Source organism: Palaemon carinicauda, chromosome 27 (genome assembly GCF_036898095.1).
Source record: "Palaemon carinicauda isolate YSFRI2023 chromosome 27, ASM3689809v2, whole genome shotgun sequence".
NCBI lineage: Eukaryota > Metazoa > Arthropoda > Malacostraca > Decapoda > Palaemonidae > Palaemon > Palaemon carinicauda.
In genome coordinates, this window is record NC_090751.1 from 37577038 (window position 1) to 37596462 (window position 19425).

A 19425-nucleotide genomic window follows, 5' to 3' on the forward strand; every position below is an offset into this window, starting at 1 on the left:
CTAGGAACTTTATATCGTGTTTTTGACGCATTAGTTTGGGTCTTCGCTGACCCCATACCAGTAGGCTTTGCTTAGCCCCTAGGCCAGTGAGCCTATACCAGTGTTAATGCATGATATTTCAGTGATCCTAGTGTTAGTTATGAAGATTTTGGCATTATTTTACAATACCATTGACAGTGATGCAAGTGTTTTTCGCCTTCAGGGACCATATAGGGGGTAGGTTATCTTGAGTGCCTTGCTAACCTAACCTTATGATAGGACCCCTATATGCTCTCTTCATCCTTAGCCCTAGGGCTTCCCTCTGGTAATCTTGTACCCTATTACATGTGATAGGACAAGACTTCTCAGAGTACTGTATCGCCTCCCCACCTAAGGGAATGACCCCTCCCTTAGTGTTGCGGACCTTAAAGGTAGGATCACCTCCTTTAAGCGGAATCGGTCCTTGACCTTTTCCTTGCGATACGTCTTCTCCCTTCCTTGATTAGGGTCTAACAACCCTAATCCAGGTTAGGTTGGGAGGGCTGGTTTATGTACCTTGCTGAATATACGCGTGCTCCGTTTTTCAGTTGGTCCACCTACTATAGGTTAGGGTGAGCATCTCCCTTCCTAGGTGGCCGCTCTGGTGCATAACCCATCCTTTCTTATAAGAAGACCCTTTCCCCCCCCCAACCTATCTCTTGCCTAGCCTAACCTACCAGTAGGTTAGGCTTCATATGTCCCCTGTCCTACACTCCACCCTAGGCTGGAGTGCTGGACCCCGTGGTGCTCCCAGTGTTGTCCGCTCTGATACATAGACCCTCCATAGTGCTATGGAGTCAGTTATCATTTGGTCGACATGAAGAGTCTCCACCCCTTCTTTGGGTACACCCTGTCCTCTCTTGGACTGCCTTAGCCCCCGGCCATTGCGGCCCCTGCTTAGGATGATAGATTCACCTCTATCATGGTGGTACCTTTTCCAGAGGTGTCTTGACTAGGCTAGTACAGCCTTGCCATCCCACCTCCATCTTTGGTGCTTGTCCCTTGCCGCCTCTACCCCGGCATTACCGCCGCTACGGGTGACTTCCTTATCCTTGCCGCCTTCCACCGAGTGCCGGGGGATGGCCGCCGGCTTACCGCCGTGGCCTCTCCATTCCCGCATAGCCTCGGCACACTGCCGACCCCTCCCGGAGTGCCGGCACTAGCAGCCGGCCCCCGGCCCCGGCTATGCTCCTTTATCCTTACCCCTGTCACCCTCCGACTGCCTCCGGCTGCCGGAACCGCCGCTCCTTGCCGGCGGCCGCCGCTACCGGCTGCCGCCACCCTGGCTTCTTTGACCATAGAATGATCATTCTTGAATGCCAGAAACTCTGCTCGAGCGGCTTCCGGCGTGCCGGGGGTATGCCGGACCCGTCCGGAGGCGGCAAGATGCCTTGCACCCCTTCTCTCAGCTATCTTTACTAGCGATAGCTCCTAAAAACCGCACCTAGACGGCTTGTTAACGCAGACAAACTGGTACGGAATCGTACATTTTGTTCAGTTTTCACTCTGTCTTCTTGCGTGTTTCATCTTTCCAGCACGCTACGTGTAATTGGCACGTCTGGTTGCCGGAACCTTACTAGGATCTCATGATCCCCAGACTTTCTTGATAAGATTTCAAGCCTAGTCTGTAATATGGTTATTCTAGATGGAATTCCCATTATCAAGACACCTTCCATGGAGGCCTTCGGCCACCTGGGACTGTCCGATGCTACGGCAACCAGCCGGGCGGGTTACACGAGGCATGCGTCTGTCTCCTTTCACCCACCCTTCTGTGCATCACAATTAATTTAAGTTAATATTAACTTGTTAATAATTAACTTTATATATGAGCCATATTATGACTCTACAATACTCATCGTCTCTTTCCTTTACAGGAGGAGTACGTCATGTGTGACCACGACTTCTGCCAGACTCAGTGGTCCCAGTCGAACAGATCCCCGTAGTCCAGATTACAGTGGAACCTGATGTTGTCATGGCTCAGTCCATGAATGATTATCACCTGGATTCAGAACATGATGAACGCATGTCAGAGATCTCGGAGGACACCGAGAAAACCCTTATGGCCCAGGGTGAAGGGGAGGATGATGAAGAAGAGGACCGGGTAGTGTATACCGAGTCCGATAAGGAGGATGCCCCTCCCTCCATCCCCCCTCCTACCCCTACACCGACGAAAGTGTCTCTCCCGTCTACGTCCTCCACCACGACTCCTCTACCTACGGCACAGGATATGATTCGGCTCATTGAATCCGTGATGGAGCAGAAGCTCCAAGAAACTCACCAGATCATTCGGTCGTTGGGAGGTTCCAAGGAATCTCGAAAAATCTCCATCAAGTACCTCCCCGCATGCTCGAGCGACAATCCGTGGCGATTCGCTGAGCATATGGTCATCGCTGACGACAAGATCTTCGTCAGCGATAAGATCGGTTCCATATCCCTGGAAGAAGTGGGGTTCTTCCCCCGCTTTGAGGCGTACCCGGACTATTACGTCCGTCTACGTTCAGAACCATCTTCAAAGGAAGAGACCGAACCGAAGGAGAAAATAGTGTTCGATCTCTCGAAGGCCCAGGCTATGCTTGCCAAAGCGCTTAAGAGCAGAGGCTTTACCTGCTCTGGACTTCCGGCTTTGAGCAAGAAGTACCCCACCTACGTTGCGCCCGATGAAGTGATGATACCCTTCACGGAAAAGGCCTTCGCTGCCTGCTTTAAGGCTGTAGAAGAAGGGAAATCCTGCCCTGCATTGGAGGAATGCAGGCCTTTCTCCGCAGTCACCCCGCCCGACACTAAACACTGGAAGGATGTGCAATACACCTTCGTGGTGGGCAAACTAGATCCTGACGTTGCTGGACGTCAGTTTAATGAGGACCTCCCCAAGCTAAACGATCACCTCCTTCGTAGGGAACAGGAAACGAAGGAGAGGCTGGCAGCATCTCTCACTCTCCAGGTCCAGATGGACGTAATGGCTGGCGACACCGGAGTCCCTGACCATTACATGGTCCTCGCCAAATCTCATATGGCAACCTTAGTCAAGGATCTGTACCACTTCATGCGAGCTCGTAGAGCCAGCAGAGAACTCGTGTCCTCCAGTGCCACTGTCAGACACGAACCCCGGAAACTGATTTCCTCCAACATCTGGGGCAAGTACCTCTTCCCGTCTGATCTAGTGAAAGAGATCACAGACAAGGCCGCATCTGAGAACAGGAACCTTCTCAACAAATGGGGCATGTCTAGGAAGAGAAAGCCCTCTCAGGATGACGGTCCTCAGCCTAAGAGGAAGCAGTCGAAGCATAGACCCCAGCAACGTCAGCACAGACGTCAGTTTCCGGCACCCGCTACTCCCCAAGTGGCCGTTCAGCCGCCACAGACCTTTCAGTTGGTCCCACAGCCGGTCTTGTCCTCATCACCGGCCTTCAACCCCGCCTTCGAGCAGCACTCCACTACCTTTCGTCCCAAAGGTAGAAGCTCAGGCAGGGGTTCCGGCAGAGATTCCTCTCGCCGGCCCTCCAGAGGCAGAGGAGGACAGGGAGCTAGCGGCCGAGGCAGCAAGTCCTCGGGACCCCAGAAGCAATGAAGTGCTTCCGGTGGGAGGAAGACTCCGCCACTTCCAGGATCGTTGGACCTTCGACTCCTGGGCACACAGCATCATCAAGAAAGGTCTGGGCTGGAGGTGGGCGCAACCACCCCCAACCTTCCAGCAATTCTTCCAACGTTCAACCCCCCTCCTGGAAGAATATGTGCTAGACCTCTTGAACAAGAAGGTGATAAGAAGGGTGAAGTCCACAAGGTTCCAAGGGAGACTGTTTTGTGTCCCCAAGAAAGACTCAGACAGACTCAGAGTCATTCTGGACTTATCCCCCCTCAATGTATTCATATCGAACGACAAGTTCAAGATGCTGACTCTTCAACAGATCAGAACCCTCCTGCCTCGAGGGTCTTTCACGGTCTCGATAGACCTGGCGGACGCATACTGGCACATACCAATGCACCATCACGCTTCCTCCTACCTAGGATTCCGACTCCAACGGAAAAGCTATGCCTTCCGGGCCATGCCCTTCGGACTCAACGTGGCCCCTCGGATATTCACAAAGCTAGCGGACGCAGTAGTACAACAGCTCCGCATCCGAAACGTCCAGGTGATGGCCTACCTCGACGACTGGCTAGTGTGGGCGCCCTCGCCCGAGGATTGTATAGAATCCTGCAGAAAAGTTACCCAGTTTCTCGAACACCTGGGATTCCAGATAAACGCGAAAAAGTCTCGCCTATCTCCAGCTCAGAAGTTCCAATGGTTAGGCATCCACTGGAATCTTCAGTCACACCGCCTTTCCATTCCAGCAAAGAAAAGGAAGGAAATAGCAGGGTCCGTCAAGCGACTGTTAAAATCCAAACGGATCTCGAGACGCCAGCAGGAACAAGTTCTAGGCTCTCTACAGTTCGCCTCGATCACAAACCCAGTGCTTCGTGCACAGCTAAAGGATGCAGCGGGAGTCTGGAGACGTTCCGCATCCGTCGCTCGAAGAGACCTCAAGAGACGGCTCCCAAGCAGACTTCGACTTCTTCTAAAGCCGTGGTCAGAAGCGAGGGCCCTAAGAAGGTCCCTTCCTCTCCAACACCCACCTCCATCTCTCAACATCCATACGGACGCTTCATTGGAGGGTTGGGGAGGTCACTCCCACCAACAACAGGCTCAAGGCACTTGGTCTCCCCTATTCAAGACGTTTCACATCAACATCTTGGAGGCCATGGCGGTTCTTCTGACGCTGAAGAAACTCTCCCCGCCCCCGTCGATACACATTCGCCTGACCCTGGACAGCTCTGTGGTAGTGCGTTGTCTCAATCGCCAGGGCTCAAGATCGCCCAAGATAAATCAGGTGCTCCTGACAATCTTCCGTCTGGCAGAAAGGAAGAAATGGCACCTGTCTGCAGTTCACCTACAAGGATTCCGCAACGTGACAGCGGATGCTCTATCTCGGACAAACCCGATAGAGTCGGAATGGTCTCTAGACGCAAGATCATTCTCCTTCATCTCTCACAGAGTCCCAGAACTCCAGATCGACCTCTTCGCAACGAGCGACAACCATCAACTTCCTCGATATGTAGCCCCGTACGAGGACCCCAAAGCGGAAGCGGTGGACGCCATGACCTTGGATTGGAACAGATGGGCCAAGATTTACCTGTTCCCTCCCACCAATCTTCTGCTGAAAGTCCTCTCCAAATTGAGAACCTTCAAAGGGACAGCAGCTCTAGTGGCTCCCAAGTGGCCCCGCAGCAACTGGTACCCCTTGATCCTGGAGATGCAGCCAACGCTGATCCCCCTCCCGGACCCAGTTCTCTCCCAGCAAATACAGAAGTCGACTGTCTTCGCTTCATCATCGAAAATCAAGGACCTTCATCTCATGATTTTCTCACCCTAGCCGCTAATAAAAGGTTTGGGATTTCGAAGAAGAGTCTAGACTTCCTCGAGGAATACAAGACCGAATCCACGAGAAGGCAATACGAATCGTCTTGGAGGAAATGGGTCTCCTTCGTCAAGGCAAAGAACCCCTCGAAAATCACCATAGATTTTTGCATGTCCTTCTTCATTCACCTTCATGGACAAAGCTTGGCAGCCAACACGATTTCTACTTGCAAATCGGCCTTGACCAGACCTTTGTCATACGCCTTCCAAATAGATCTGTCTAGTGACATCTTCAACAAACTACCGAAGGCCTGTGCCCGTTTACGACCGGCACCCCCTCCGAGACCAATCACTTGGTCTCTAGACAAAGTTCTCCACTTCGCCTCCAACTTGGACAATGATTCATGCCCTCTTAAGGACCTGACTCAGAAAGTTATATTTCTCTTCGCTCTAGCTTCGGGAGCCCGAGTCAGCGAAATAGTGGCACTAACTAGAGAAGAGGGACATATCGTTTTCAATGATTCAGGAGACCTCTCCCTCTTCCCTGATCCGACGTTTCTCGCAAAGAACGAATTACCTACCAAACGATGGGGCCCGTGGAGGATATGCCCCTTGGAGGAAGATGCCTCTCTATGTCCAGTAGAGAGCCTTAAGGTCTATCTTCATAGAACTTCAAACTTTGGTGGAGGCCAACTCTTCAAAGGAGAAACATCGGGCAGCAACCTGTCACTAAAACAATTGAGAGCAAAAATCACCTACTTCATTCGCAGAGCGGATCCAGACAGTACACCCGCTGGTCATGATCCTAGGAAAGTCGCTTCGTCTCTGAATTTCTTTCAGAGTATGGATTTCGAAAGCCTCAAGAACTATACAGGCTGGAAATCCTCGCGTGTTTTCTTTAAACATTATGCGAAACAAGTGCACGAAGTGAAACATTTTGTGGTAGCCGCAGGTAGTGTTATGAAACCTGCTCTGAACTCTGCTTAGAACAGTGAGTTATTAGGGACTCTAACTCGTCGGGTGCCTATGTTGACCCTCAAGTGATACGTAGTGAAGCAGAAACTACCTTGTGTTTTCTTTAACTGTTCTTACCTCAGGTGAAATGTCATAGTAGATTACCACATGAGTGCTACATGCCACGTGCATGACGTGTGTTACATAAAGACTAACGTTCCGTAGAACGAGTGCCTACTAATACTTGATTCTTCCCTTTCAGACTCAAGAGCACGCCTTTATGACTATGTACATTTTTATCAATGTAAATGTTTTTTACTATTTATTGCATGACATGTATTGATTTACCTGCAATTATATAATAAAATGTCTATTTTATTACTTGTGCGTCTCCCTTGCTCCTTTCTTACTATGAAATATACTAATTGTCATAGTTTTATTACCCTTTATTCCTGGTTAAGGAAAATGCCAGGATTTACTCCGGGCATTTATTTATATAGAGCAAGTAAGTTTCCTTAGCGAATACTTACTCAATTATGAAGATGAGTCAACTCCATACACGAAGTGTTCAACCACCACTTCTTCAAGTTTGTTTCGACGCGAATACCAAATCGCTCTGACTTATCTTATGGATCTCATTGTTCCTTCAGCCTATATGAATAGCCTTCCCATGACCACTTTGATCTTAGCATAGCCCGTGGGGACTTCCATGCCAGGGGGGCAGGAAGGCAACTGCCTCACGGTAGCTCTAGTATAGACCACTCTGCTTTCGGCTCAATGTTTTAGCACTCACTTATAAAGGGAAAAAGTCTACCACGATACACTAATTCTCTGGTACTCTTCCATCAGGACGCCATGGCTTGAGCCCAAAAAACGGATTTTGAGCGAAGCGAAAAATCTATTTTTGGGTGAGATAGCCATGGCGTCCTGATGGACCCACCCTGTCTGTTATCAGATCCCGCCCTGCGCCGCTGTATCATGGTGATGAGCGAGCTCCAGACTTTCAGAATGAGGATGGACGTGACGTCATCAAAAGCAATGGCGTCCGTCTGTTTACATCGCGAGTACCGATATCGCCACATCTTGATTGGCTGCGGCTCAGCTCCCAGCCACTCCCTGTCCGCCATATTGAAGCGTTAACTGTATGGGGTGCAGATAGCTATGTGGCACGTCTATACATGCGTGTCCCCTGTTGATACACGATGTCTTAAGGGGAAACCCTTAGGATACTCGCTCCAGAAGTTAGAATTCTGTGATAACCTGTGGTTTAATTCTCTGGGAAAATTCTAGTAGTGATTACCCAAGGAAGCTACCAAAAAGGAACCTTCCATCAGGACGCCATGGCTATCTCACCCAAAAATAGATTTTTCGCTTCGCTCAAAATCCGTTTCTTACTGAGACCCCCCCCCCCCCAAATTGTTTTATTGGGGTGTGTTGGGACAAACAATGAACATGTTTGCTCCAATATTGTCAGAAATGGATAAAACATAAAGTAAAGTGTAGGAATCGTTTATGGTTCATGCATTTGGCCAGAAATTGAAGTATCATATATTTACCAAAGAATGTTTGTCTCAATTGTTTTGCTGCTTTTGAATTCAATGGTGAATAATTGTTCCTATGCTATTGTTGTATGGATTTATGAGTTTTAATACCTGACAGATTGGATCCTTCTCTCTGGTTACGGTTCATTTTTTCCTTTTGTCTACAGTTCTACACACACACACACACACACCGAATAGTCTGGCCTATTCTTTACATATTCTCCTCTGTCCTCATACACCTGAAAACACTTAGATTACCTAACAATTCTTCTTCACCTAAGGGGGTACTGCACTGTAATTCTTCAATGGCCACTTTCCTCTTGGTAAGGGTAGAAAGTACTCTTAGCTATGGTAAGCAAGTCTTCTTGGAGGACACTACAAAATTAAACCATTTTTCTCTAGTCTTGGGTAGTGCTTTATCCTCTGTACCATGGTCTTCCCATCTTGGGTTTGAGCTCTCTCGCTTGAGGGTACACTCGAGTTCACATTCTATCTTATTTTTGTTCATCTTGTTTTGTTAAAGTTTTATAGTTTACAAAGGAGATATTTGTTTTAATGTTACTGTTCTTAAAATATTTTATTTTTCCTTGTTTCCTTTCTGTACTGGGCTGTTTCCCCTGTTGGAGCCCCTGGGCTTATAGCATTCTGCTTTTCCAACTAGGGCTGTAGCTTAGCAATTAATAATAATAACAATAATACTTACTAATAGACTTCTTTTTAAATATTAAACTTAGCCGGTGAATATATAATAGCTGACGTCTCGGACGGCTCGACAGATACCAAAAACTCGCGAGCGATCGCCATGAAGGTTGCGGGTGTGACCACCAGCGCCGACTATCGGCCAGATACCGCATATACTTGTAAACATATCCAGTTCTTCTCTGTCGGTCTTGTCGACAAGTTGATTCCGCTCGCGATGACCTTGAGTTTTCGTCCTTTTTGGTGAAGTACTTTATTTTGGTTGTTTTGAGCTTTCGCTGTGACGGGTGTTTTTTCTTCAATTAAAACTCTTGAAACCCTTTTTTGGTTAGTGTTTATTGTTGATGACTTTGGTTTTGTTTTGTATTTTCTCTGATTGTTCAATATGGCTGACCCTTCTCCTATCCCTGGACCTAAATTTCGCAAGTGTGCGAGGAATTGCAACAAACGTCTTTCCAAGGCCTCTATCGACCCACATACCGTTTGTTCTAATTGCCGGGGTAAATCCTACCAATTAGGAGATCGGTGTGATGAGTGCGTGGTCTTGTCGGAATTCGACTGGCTTGAATATGATAAATATTCTCGTAAGCTGGAGAGAGATAGGGTGAAGAGAAGCTCCTCTAGGTCGTTGGAATTTTCCTCCTCCCATGCCCCTGAACCTAATCCTTCCCCTGTAGTAGTTGTTCCTGAACCCCCTACTAGCACTCATGAACCGTCCATGTTTCTTGCGATTCAAGCTTTAGGCGAAAAAGTTGAGTCCTTAGCATCGGACCGTAACCAACTCATGTCAGATGTGAAGTTATTAAAGTGTCAGAGTGGTAAATCAGAAAATCGTAGTGATAAAGTGATAAGTGCGCAAAGTGTATTTAGTGTTGCGACCGAGGGTTCGTCTGTTCGTGCTTGTCGCTCCCCTAGTCCGAGACCTCTTTCAGGCTCCCCTGCACCAGGGAGAAGTAATGTCGTAGGACTTAAGGGGACGAGAGGCTTTAACCAACGTACAGACGTTCCCTCTTTGGTATCAGACGTTTCTCATCAAGATCGCCCTTACCTTAAGACGGGTGAGACTGTGTTCTCGTCATCCGAAGACTTTTCGCAAAAGAAACCTTGGCGCAAGGTTTCTAGACCCTTGAAGCAAAAGTCAGTCCCTTCAGGACAGGTCCAGCGTCCTGGCTGTAGCCATGGGGACAGCTCTGACCCTTTGCAGTCGTCGGAAGACTGTTCGCCTATTAAACGCAAGCGTAACACGGGGTCCGAGGGTCACGGTAAAGGCAATGTTTTGCCAACACAAACGTTACCGTCGTCTCGGCCCGTGCCGTCTCCCGTTGATCCGAAATGGGTTGTCCTGCGGGACATGCAGACTTAGCTTGCCTCCCTTATGGAGGAGTATGACGTTGAGCAGGTTCGCGATGATCCTTTGCTTTCGAGTCGCCGTTACGCTGAACGAGACTCTGGCCGTCAGCCGGCCAAACGAGTATTTACTCGTCCGTTTGACGTTAGTGCTGACGTTTCTTGTACTTTGAAACGTGATGTCAGTAGTTTTTCACGTCAGTCACGTGACATGGATTCTCCCTCGCTGCAGTCTCGTGTTGACTTTCAGCCGCTACCGCAGTCTCGTGTTGACGTTCAGCCGCTGCCGCAGTCTCGTGTTGACGTTCAGCCGCTGCCGCCGCAGCCTCGACCTGACGTTCGCCGACTGGCTCCGTTGCCTCGACGTGACGTTGAGCGTCAATCACCGCAGTCGGAGGTTGTTTTGCCTGCTCAGTCAATGCAGTCAAGGCAGTTCCGACGTGACGTCGAGCGTCAATCAACTTCAGTTGTTGTTGTTGGTCAGTCACAAGGATTTCAGTCCTTTCAGCAGCGGCGTGACGTCGCTTCCTCTACTGCTACTGCTGCTTCTTTGCTTGTCGACATTGCCTGTCAAGCGTTGCCACCGCGGCAGGTCTCTCCTTTTCATAAGACTCGGCAATTGTCGGACGAGGTTCCTTCAGATGAGGAAGTTGCTGATCCCCCTCCAACTGATATTCCTTTGGGGACTTTGTCAGACGGAGAGGAGCCTAAAGCTGCTCAGCCCTCTATGGATTTTAAAAAAATCATGCTGATTTTTAAGGATATGTTTCCGGACCATTTTGTAACTGCTGCTCCTCGTTCGCCGCCGTCAGAGTTTACACTAGGCCTAGCTGCTTCGAAGCCGTCCTTTACTAAGCTAGTGCTCTCTCACTCTTCTAAGAGAGCTTTACGTTTGCTAGGCGACTGGTTGATAACCAGGAGGAGTTTGGGGAAGACAGCCTTTGCTTTCCCTCCTTTTAAGCTGGCTTCTAGAGCGAGCGTCTGGTATGACACGGGAGAAGTTCTTGGCTTGGGAGTTCCTGCCTCTGCCCAGGGAGACTTCTCAAGCCTCGTAGACTCTCCCCATCGCTTGGCCATGAGACGCTCTAAAGTTTACTGGTCCTCCTCGGACCTTGACCATCTCCTCAAAGGGGTTTACAGGGTCTTCGAAGTTTTTAACTTCTTAGATTGGTTGCTAGGAGCCTTAAGCAGGAAGATCTCTTCGGCCGACCGTGATGTTTCCGTGCTTATTATGTCTTGCATGGACAAAGCCATCCGTGATGGCTCTAATGAGCTCGCCGCCACCTTTACGGCAGGAGTCCTGAAAAAGAGGGAGACACTTTGCTCGTTCCTTTCGGCAGGAGTAACTCCCTGCCAAAGGTCGGAGCTTCTTTTTGCCCCGTTGTCATCTGCCTTGTTTCCTCAGCAGTTGATCAAGGATATTGCGGCTTCACTGGTGCAGGATACCCACGACCTGATGGCTACGTCGGCGTGCAAGGCTGCTCCTTCATCGTCTTATGTCGTAAGACCCAAGATCGATACCCCAGCGACGAGGTTTATCCCGCCCTTTCGTGGCAGAGCCCCCAGTAGGGGAGGCGCTCGTGCCGACAGTAAAAGAGGCAAGAGGAGAGGATCCAAGTCCTCCCGTGGCAGAGTCTGACTGCCCACGTCCTCAGACAGCGGTAGGGGCCAGACTGAACAACTTCTGGCAGGCCTGGGAGAAGAGGGGTGCAGACCGAGAGTCTGTGTTGTTGCTCAAGGAGGGGTACAAAATACCATTTGTACGGAGACCTCCTCTAGTAACAGTTCCTTTAGAGCTCTCTCCCAGGTATCGAGAGGAGTCAAGGAGACAAGCTCTACATCAGCAGGTGTCTCAGTTGCTAGAGAAGGGAGCGGTGGTGAAAGTCTCGGACCTTCAATCACCGGGATTTTACAACCGTCTCTTCCTAGTCCCCAAGCATACAGGAGGTTGGAGGCCAGTGCTGGATGTCAGTGCGCTCAACGTTTTTGTTGTAAAAACAAAATTTACGATGGAGACCACGAAATCCGTCCTAGCAGCGGTCAGAGAGGGAGACTGGATGGTCTCTTGACCTGCAGGATGCGTACTTCCACATTCCTATACACCCGGATTCTAAACCTTATCTAAGGTTTGTATACAGGAATGTGGTGTACCAGTTCCGAGCACTGTGCTTCGGCCTCAGCCCTGCTCCTCTTGTTTTTACGAGGCTCATGAGGAATGTGGCAAAATTTCTTCATTTATCGGGAATTCGAGCCTCCCTGTACCTGGACGACTGGCTACTCAGAGCGTCGTCCCGTCATCGCTGTCTGCAGGACTTTCAATGGACGTTGGATCTTGCAAAGGAGTTGGGACTGTTAGTGAACTTAGAAAAGTCTCAACTGAATCCCTCCCAGACGATTCTCTATTTGGGGATGGAGATTCGCAGTCTAGCTTTTCGGGCTTTTCCGTCTGCCACCAGGATAGATCAAGCCTTGCTCAAAGTCCGCCTCATGCTGAGAAAAGACCGTTGCTCAGTGAGAAGTTGGATGAGCCTCCTAGGGACTCTGTCATCGCAAGGGACCTCCTCATCTGGTCAAAAGATCGAGGCATCTCACTGTTGACAAGGTTCATCCAGGGGGAATTGAACGTCTTGGCGGACTGTCTCTGTCGGAGAGGTCAGGTGATCCCCACAGAATGGACCCTCCACAAGGACGTGTGCAAGAGTCTTTGGATGACTTGGGGTCAACCCACCATAGACCTCTTTGCGACCTCTTTGACCAAAAGGCTCCCGACCTATTGCTCTCCAGTCCCAGATCCAGAGGCAGCCCACATAGATGCCTTCCTGCTGGACTGGTCTCACCTGGACGCGTACGCATTCCCGCCGTTCAAGATCATCAACAGGGTTCTGCAGAAGTTCGCCTCTCACGAAGGGACAAGGTTGACGTTGGTTGCTCCCCTCTGGCCCGCGAGAGAGTGGTTCACAGAGGTACTTCAATGGCTGGTAGACATTCCAAGGAGTCTACCTTTAAGGATGGATCTCTTACGGCAGCCCCTCGTAAGTAGTCTTCATCAAAGCCTCCCCGCGCTTCGTCTGACTGCCTTCAGACTATCGAAAGACTCTCAAGAGCTCGAGGATTTTTGAAGGAGGCAGCCAGAGCGATCGCGAGGGCTAGGAGAACATCTACCATCAAGGTCTACCAGTCGAAGTGGGAGGTCTTTAGAGATTGGTGCAAGTCATCATCCATTTCCTCTTCCAGTACCTCTGTAGCCCAAATTGCAGACTTTCTCCTGCATCTGAGAAATGTTCGCTCCCTCTCTGCTCCCACTATTAAGGGCTACAGGAGCATGTTGGCTTCTGTGTTCAGACATAGAGGCTTGGATCTGTCCAATAATAAAGATCTCCAAGATCTCCTTAAGTCCTTCGAGACCTCTAAGGAGCGTCGTATGTCAACTCCTGGTTGGAACTTAGACGTGGTCCTAAGGTTCCTAATGTCCGACAGGTTTGAGCCTTTGCATTCAGCCTCCCTGAAGGATCTCACCCTCAAGACGCTTTTTTTTGGTGTGCTTGGCTTCGGCTAAAAGGGTCAGTGAGATCCATGCCTTTAGTAAAAACATCGGCTTCTCTACAGATAAAGCCACATGTTCGCTTCAGCTTGGTTTCTTGGCCAAAAATGAACTGCCTTCTCGTCCTTGGCCTAAATCTTTTGATATACCTTGCCTATCAGAGATCGTAGGCAACGAGGTTGAAAGAGTACTGTGCCCAGTTAGAGCTCTTAAGTTTTATTTAGCTTATACCAGATCTTTACGAGGTGGGTCTGAGGGCTTATGGTGCTCCGTTAAGAAGCCCTCATTGCCTATGTCTAAAAATGCTTTATCGTATTTTATTAGATTTTTAATCCGAGAGGCACATTCTCACTTAAGTGAAAAAGATCATTGTTTACTTAAGGTCAAAACGCACGAAGTAAGAGCGATAGCTACTTCCGTGGCTTTTAAGCAAAACAGATCTCTGCGAAGTATTATGGACGCGACCTTTTGGAGGAGCAAGTCGGTGTTCGCTTCATTTTACTTAAAAGACGTCCAGACTCTTTACGAGGACTGCTACACACTGGGTCCATTCGTTGCAGCGAGTGCAGTAGTGGGTGAGGGTTCTACCACTACATTCCCTTAATCCCAATATCCTTTTAATCTTCTCTTGAAATGTTTTTTTTTTAATCTTGTCTTGGGTTGTACGGAAGACTGAGAAGTCTTTCGCATCCTTTTTGATTTGGCGGGTGGTCAAATGTCGTTTCTTGAGAGCGCCCAGATTAAGGGTTTTGATGAGGTCCTGTTGTATGGGTGGTCGCCCTGGATATAACAGCACCTGGGAGTCTTTCAGCATCCTGAGAGGATGGCTGGGCTTCGTGAGGAATGCGGACTAATAAGGCAGAGTAATCGTCAGAGTCAGCTTCCTTACCAGGTACCTATATTTAAGTGGGTTTTGTTATGATATAATTGTCAAAAACTCATGAGCATATACGCCTTTATTGTATTAATACTGGTCTCTACCCACCACCATGGGTGTGAATCAGCTATTATATATTCACCGGCTAAGTTTAATATTTAAAAATGATATTTTGATTATAAAATAAATTTTTGAATATACTTACCCAGTGAATATATAAATTAAAGGCCCTCCCTTCCTCCCCGATAGAGACCCAGCGGACTGAGAAGAACTGGATATGTTTACAAGTATATGCGGTATCTGGCCGATAGTCGGCACTGGTGGTCACACCCGCAACCTTCATGGCGATCGCTCGCGAGTTTTTGGTATCTGTCGAGCCGTCCGAGACATCAGCTATTATATATTCACCGGGTAAGTATATTCAAAAATTTATTTTATAATCAAAATATCATTTTGAACCAAATGGAACTTGGAAAGTGCTCAATGTGAAAAATATATAAATAATTCATGTTCTTTTACACACTGGCTGCTGTGTGTGTAATAAGTGCTTTAGGGTGAATACAATCTACTTATACTGGTATTTAATTAACTTAGTGTGATTTATGTAAGAAGCTCTGTTTGAGGTTTACTAAGTGGTACAGCATAATTAAAAAATGAGGTAGTTACATTGGGTGAAGACTCTACCTAGCACCATAGCCCATAGGATATATTAGGTGGGTGTGGTTTAGATGTGATGGATCCATCATTCACTCTGTTTTCCCCACCCAAAGCCCAGGTTTCTCATGACACTTTTTATGGTATCCTCACTTGTAAAACACAATTTCCCTCTGGGAACTCACGATAATTGTGCCATTCAAAGGGTTGAGAAAAGTAAAAATTAATGGTTCAAACCAACAATAATGGTACTGGACACACATGATAACCCAGTTGATTAATATATGGTTCACATATAAATAGGAGACAACTTAGCGCAAGCTGGAACGGCTATTTAATCAACAAGAAGGTTGCTCTGTTGGTACCAATAGCTTGGGTTGGATGAGCCACAATCCTACTTGCCTGATTGAGTCAAGCCACTTTTGTCTTTGGTTACTTTGTTACCTCTGCCAACGAAGTTGGAGAGGAGTTTGTTTTTTCCGTTGTTTGTCTGTTTGTGTGAACAACTTCTTGGCCACATTTTACTTATAGAGTAGTGAAACTTTCAAGGATTAATATTTTGAGATGTGGAAGTGATTCAGTTGTAAATCATATGTCAAAGGTCAAGGTCAAGCAAAAGGTCATTTGTTTGAACAACTTACTGGTCGCAATTTTACTTGAGTAGTGAAACTTTGAGGATTTAATTATGTTGAGACATTGAAGCTATTTAATTTTTGAAAGTCCTAGCTCAAAGATCAAGGTCAATGTCGAGCTAAAGGTCAGGAAATAAGCTATTGTGGTGGAGGTCTGCGCTCTTCTGAGTGCCCCTTTATGTAAAGGTTGCTGCTATGATTGTCATATTTTTCATTATCACTGTTGGACCTTTCACTGGTTTGTTATGTTAGTTTTTTGTTGAGTACACACTTTTGATCAGTGCAAGTAGTGCTATAAAAGACATGATAAAATATTTAATTTTTTTTTTAGGAATCTTAATGTGTAGTGTACATATGCGAGGTTAACTGAAGTGTGAGCCCAGTGTATCAATTGCTTCTGATATACTGGAGCAAATGACCAGTCTCTGCTAGGATCAAGTTCCTGCATCTTTCTGATGGGAGTTTGGGATGATTAATCCGTATTATTTTTGGCAGTGAACCTGTTCGCCTATCACAGCTCTAGGCCATATGGGAGTTGGTCCAAAAGAAGTTTAGGTCCTAGGAACTTTTAGGCTAAAGGGGGACAAATATTTTGATACTGTTTATATAGGTGTATGCAGAAATAAGGAAATGTAGTAAAACTATAATAGCAGAACACCACAGGATTTGCAATGCTTGCTTACCAGAATGCATGAAATATCACATGAGGTTGTGCTGAAGATCAATAGAAGAAAGACACAGATGATGAGAACGCAGTATGCAACGGAAGATGAAGTATCATTGGATGGAGAAAGGACTAATGAGATAGAATTATTTAAGTATTTAGGAACTATGATCTCCAATACATGGTCTTTAGAATTAGAGTTAAGTGAAAGATTGAAAAAAGCAAATCAGACAATGGCTAGGTTAAGTAAAATTTGGAAATCAAATCGCCAGAAATTGCATATAAAAATCAGACTATATATCGGTTTAGTGATATCGGTGTTACTCTATGGACAATGAAACAATCTCCAATAGATTTAATAGATTTGAGAACAAAGCCCTCAGAAGGATATTTGTAGTTGAATGACAGGACAGGATTAGAAATGAAACTATAAGAGAGATTACTCGAGTGCCATATGTGGATGAGATCATGAAGGGTAGATGGAGATGGTTTGGGCATGCTCTTCGCACTACCCAAGAGTGATTAGTTCACCAAACGTTCAGCTGGGCTCCACAAAGAACTAGAAGAGTTGGAAGACCCAAGCCTACATGGCTGAGGACTATGAAGCGCGAAGTAGGAGATGAATGGAGAAGTATTGAATTAAAAGCTCAAGATAGACGACTGGCGAAATCTAACCGAGGCCCTTTGCGTCAAGATGCATAGGAGAAAATGATGATGAACATCTGATTTCCAGCCAAGCTGAAATTATACTACTATTGAAGGACCCATGTTTGTACTGTATAGTTGAGAAAAATTCCAATTACTTTTAAATTTGTGATGTTTGTGTAGGATTGGATTTCCACTGAATTAAAATAATTTCATGATCAAGATATTAAAGTAGGGACTAGCTATCTCTGGTATGCATTAGAATTACTAGTCATTGGAATGAATTTGGATTTCATGTAATGGATCTTCTTGGACTTTCATGTAATGAATGAAATTAGAATTTGCATGTTTTCAAATTACAGTAGACTGCTCATCAAGGGATTCATGTAAGTATAGATTTTTTTCTGCTATAAGGTAGGGTTGGCTATAAAGTTAATTGTATTAAAACTGGTTATAAATCTGATGAAAACAAAGTTTAATCCCTTCGCAACGATGACATTGTAGTACGTCAAAACATGCCTTGTAATACACACTGTGAAGTCGGGATATGTCTTTATCATCATTATTGAAGAATGGCTACAGAGTAATAGTGTAGAGAAGTATGAAAGATATAGAGAGAAAAATGTGGAAGTAAAGCGCTATGTAAATGAGGCAAAGAGGGCAGTTGACCTGAGGTGGGGTCAGGGATTGGGTCATTCATATGAAGAGAATAAGTAGTAGTTTTGGAAAGAAGTGAAGAGAGTAAGGAAGGCTGGTTCAAGAATTGAAGACAGTAAAAGATGGAAATGGAAGGTTGTTAAAAGGAGAGGAGGCAAGGAAAAGGTGGGCGAAGTATTTTGAAAGTTTACTGAATGTTGAGGATAATAGGGAGGCAGATATAATTGCTGTTGCAGGTGTTGAGGTGCCAGTGATGGGAGATGAGAATGAGACAGAGATTACAAGAGAGGAAGTGAGGAGAGCACGTAATAAAAACGAGATTAGGAAAAGCATCTGGTATGGATGGTGTGAGAGCCGAGATGTTGAAGGAAGGGGTTGTGACTGTACTGTACTGGTGAGATTGTTTAATGTGTGTTTTGTGTTGTCAATGCTACCAGTAGATTGGGTTTGTGAGATTGTTTAATGTGTGTTTTGTGTTGTCAATGCTACCAGTAGATTGGGTTTGTGCATGTATTGTACCACCATATAAGGGTAAGGGAGATGTGAATGAGTGTTGTAATTTAAGGGGTATTAGTTTTTTGAGTGTAGTTGGAAAAGTGTATGGTAGAGTACTGATTAATAGGATTAAGGATAAAACAGGGAATGCAAATCTTAGAAGTACAGGGTGGTTTTAGAAGAGGTAGGGGTTGTATGAATCAGATTTTTACTGTTAAGCAGATATGCGAGAAATATTTAGCATAAGGTAAGGAGGTGTGTATTGCATTTATGGATCTGGAGAAAGTGTATGATAAGAGTTGATAGGGAAGCAATGTGGAATGTGATGAGGTTATATGGAGTTGGTGGAAGGTTGTTGCAAGCAGTGAAAAGTTTCTACAAAGGTAGTAAAGCATGTGTTAAGATAGGAAATGAAGTGAGCGATTAGTTTCCGGTGAGAGTGGGGCTGAGACAGGGATGTGTGATATTGCTGTGGTGGTTTAACTTGTATGTTGATGGAGTGGTGAGAGAAGTGAATGCATGAGTGCTTGGACGATGATTAAAACTGGTAGACGTGAATGACCCTGAATGGGAGGTAAATCAGTTGTTGGTGTGGATAATACTGTACTGGTTGCAGACGCAGAAGAGAAGCTTGGCCAATTAGTAACAGAATTTGGAAGAATGTGTGAAAGAAGGAAGTTGAGAGTTAATGTGGGTAAGAGTAAGGTTATGAGATGTACGAGAAGGGAAGGTGGTGCGAGGTTGAATGTCATGTTGAATGGAGAGTTACTTGAGGAGGTGGATCAGTTTTAAGTACTTGGGGTCTGTTGTTGCAGCAAATGGTGGAGTGGAAGCAGATGTACGTCAGAGAGTGAATGAAGGATGCAAAGTGTTGGGGGCAGTTAAAGGAGTAGTAAAAAATAGATGGTTGGGCATGAATGTAGAGTTCTGTATGAGAAAGTGATTGTACCAACTGTAATTTATGGATCGGTTGTGGGGAATGAAAGTGACGGAGAGACAGAAATTGAATGTTCGAGATGAAATGTCCAAGGAATATGGCTGGTGTATTTCAAGTAGATAGGGTTAGGAACGAAGTAGTGAGGGTGGGAACAGGGGCAAGAAATTAGTTAGCGGCTAGAGTAGATATGAATGTGTTGAGGTGGTTTGGCCATATTGAGAGAATGGAAAATGGCTCTGCTAAAGAAGGTGATGAATGCAAGAGTTGATGGGAGAAGTACAAGAGGAAGGCCAAGGTATGGGTGGATGGATGGAGTAAAGAAAGCTCTGGGTGATAGGAGGATAGATGTGAGAGAGGCAAGAGAGCATGCTA

At 46.5% G+C, this 19425-nt stretch overlaps 1 long non-coding RNA gene across 1 annotated transcript in view; it reads left to right on the plus strand.

Moving 5' to 3' along the window:
• LOC137621160 (uncharacterized) overlaps positions 1-19425 on the plus strand; it is an 89850-nt gene that overhangs the window by 68795 nt on the left and 1630 nt on the right. The gene's annotated exons all lie outside the window — the stretch shown is intronic.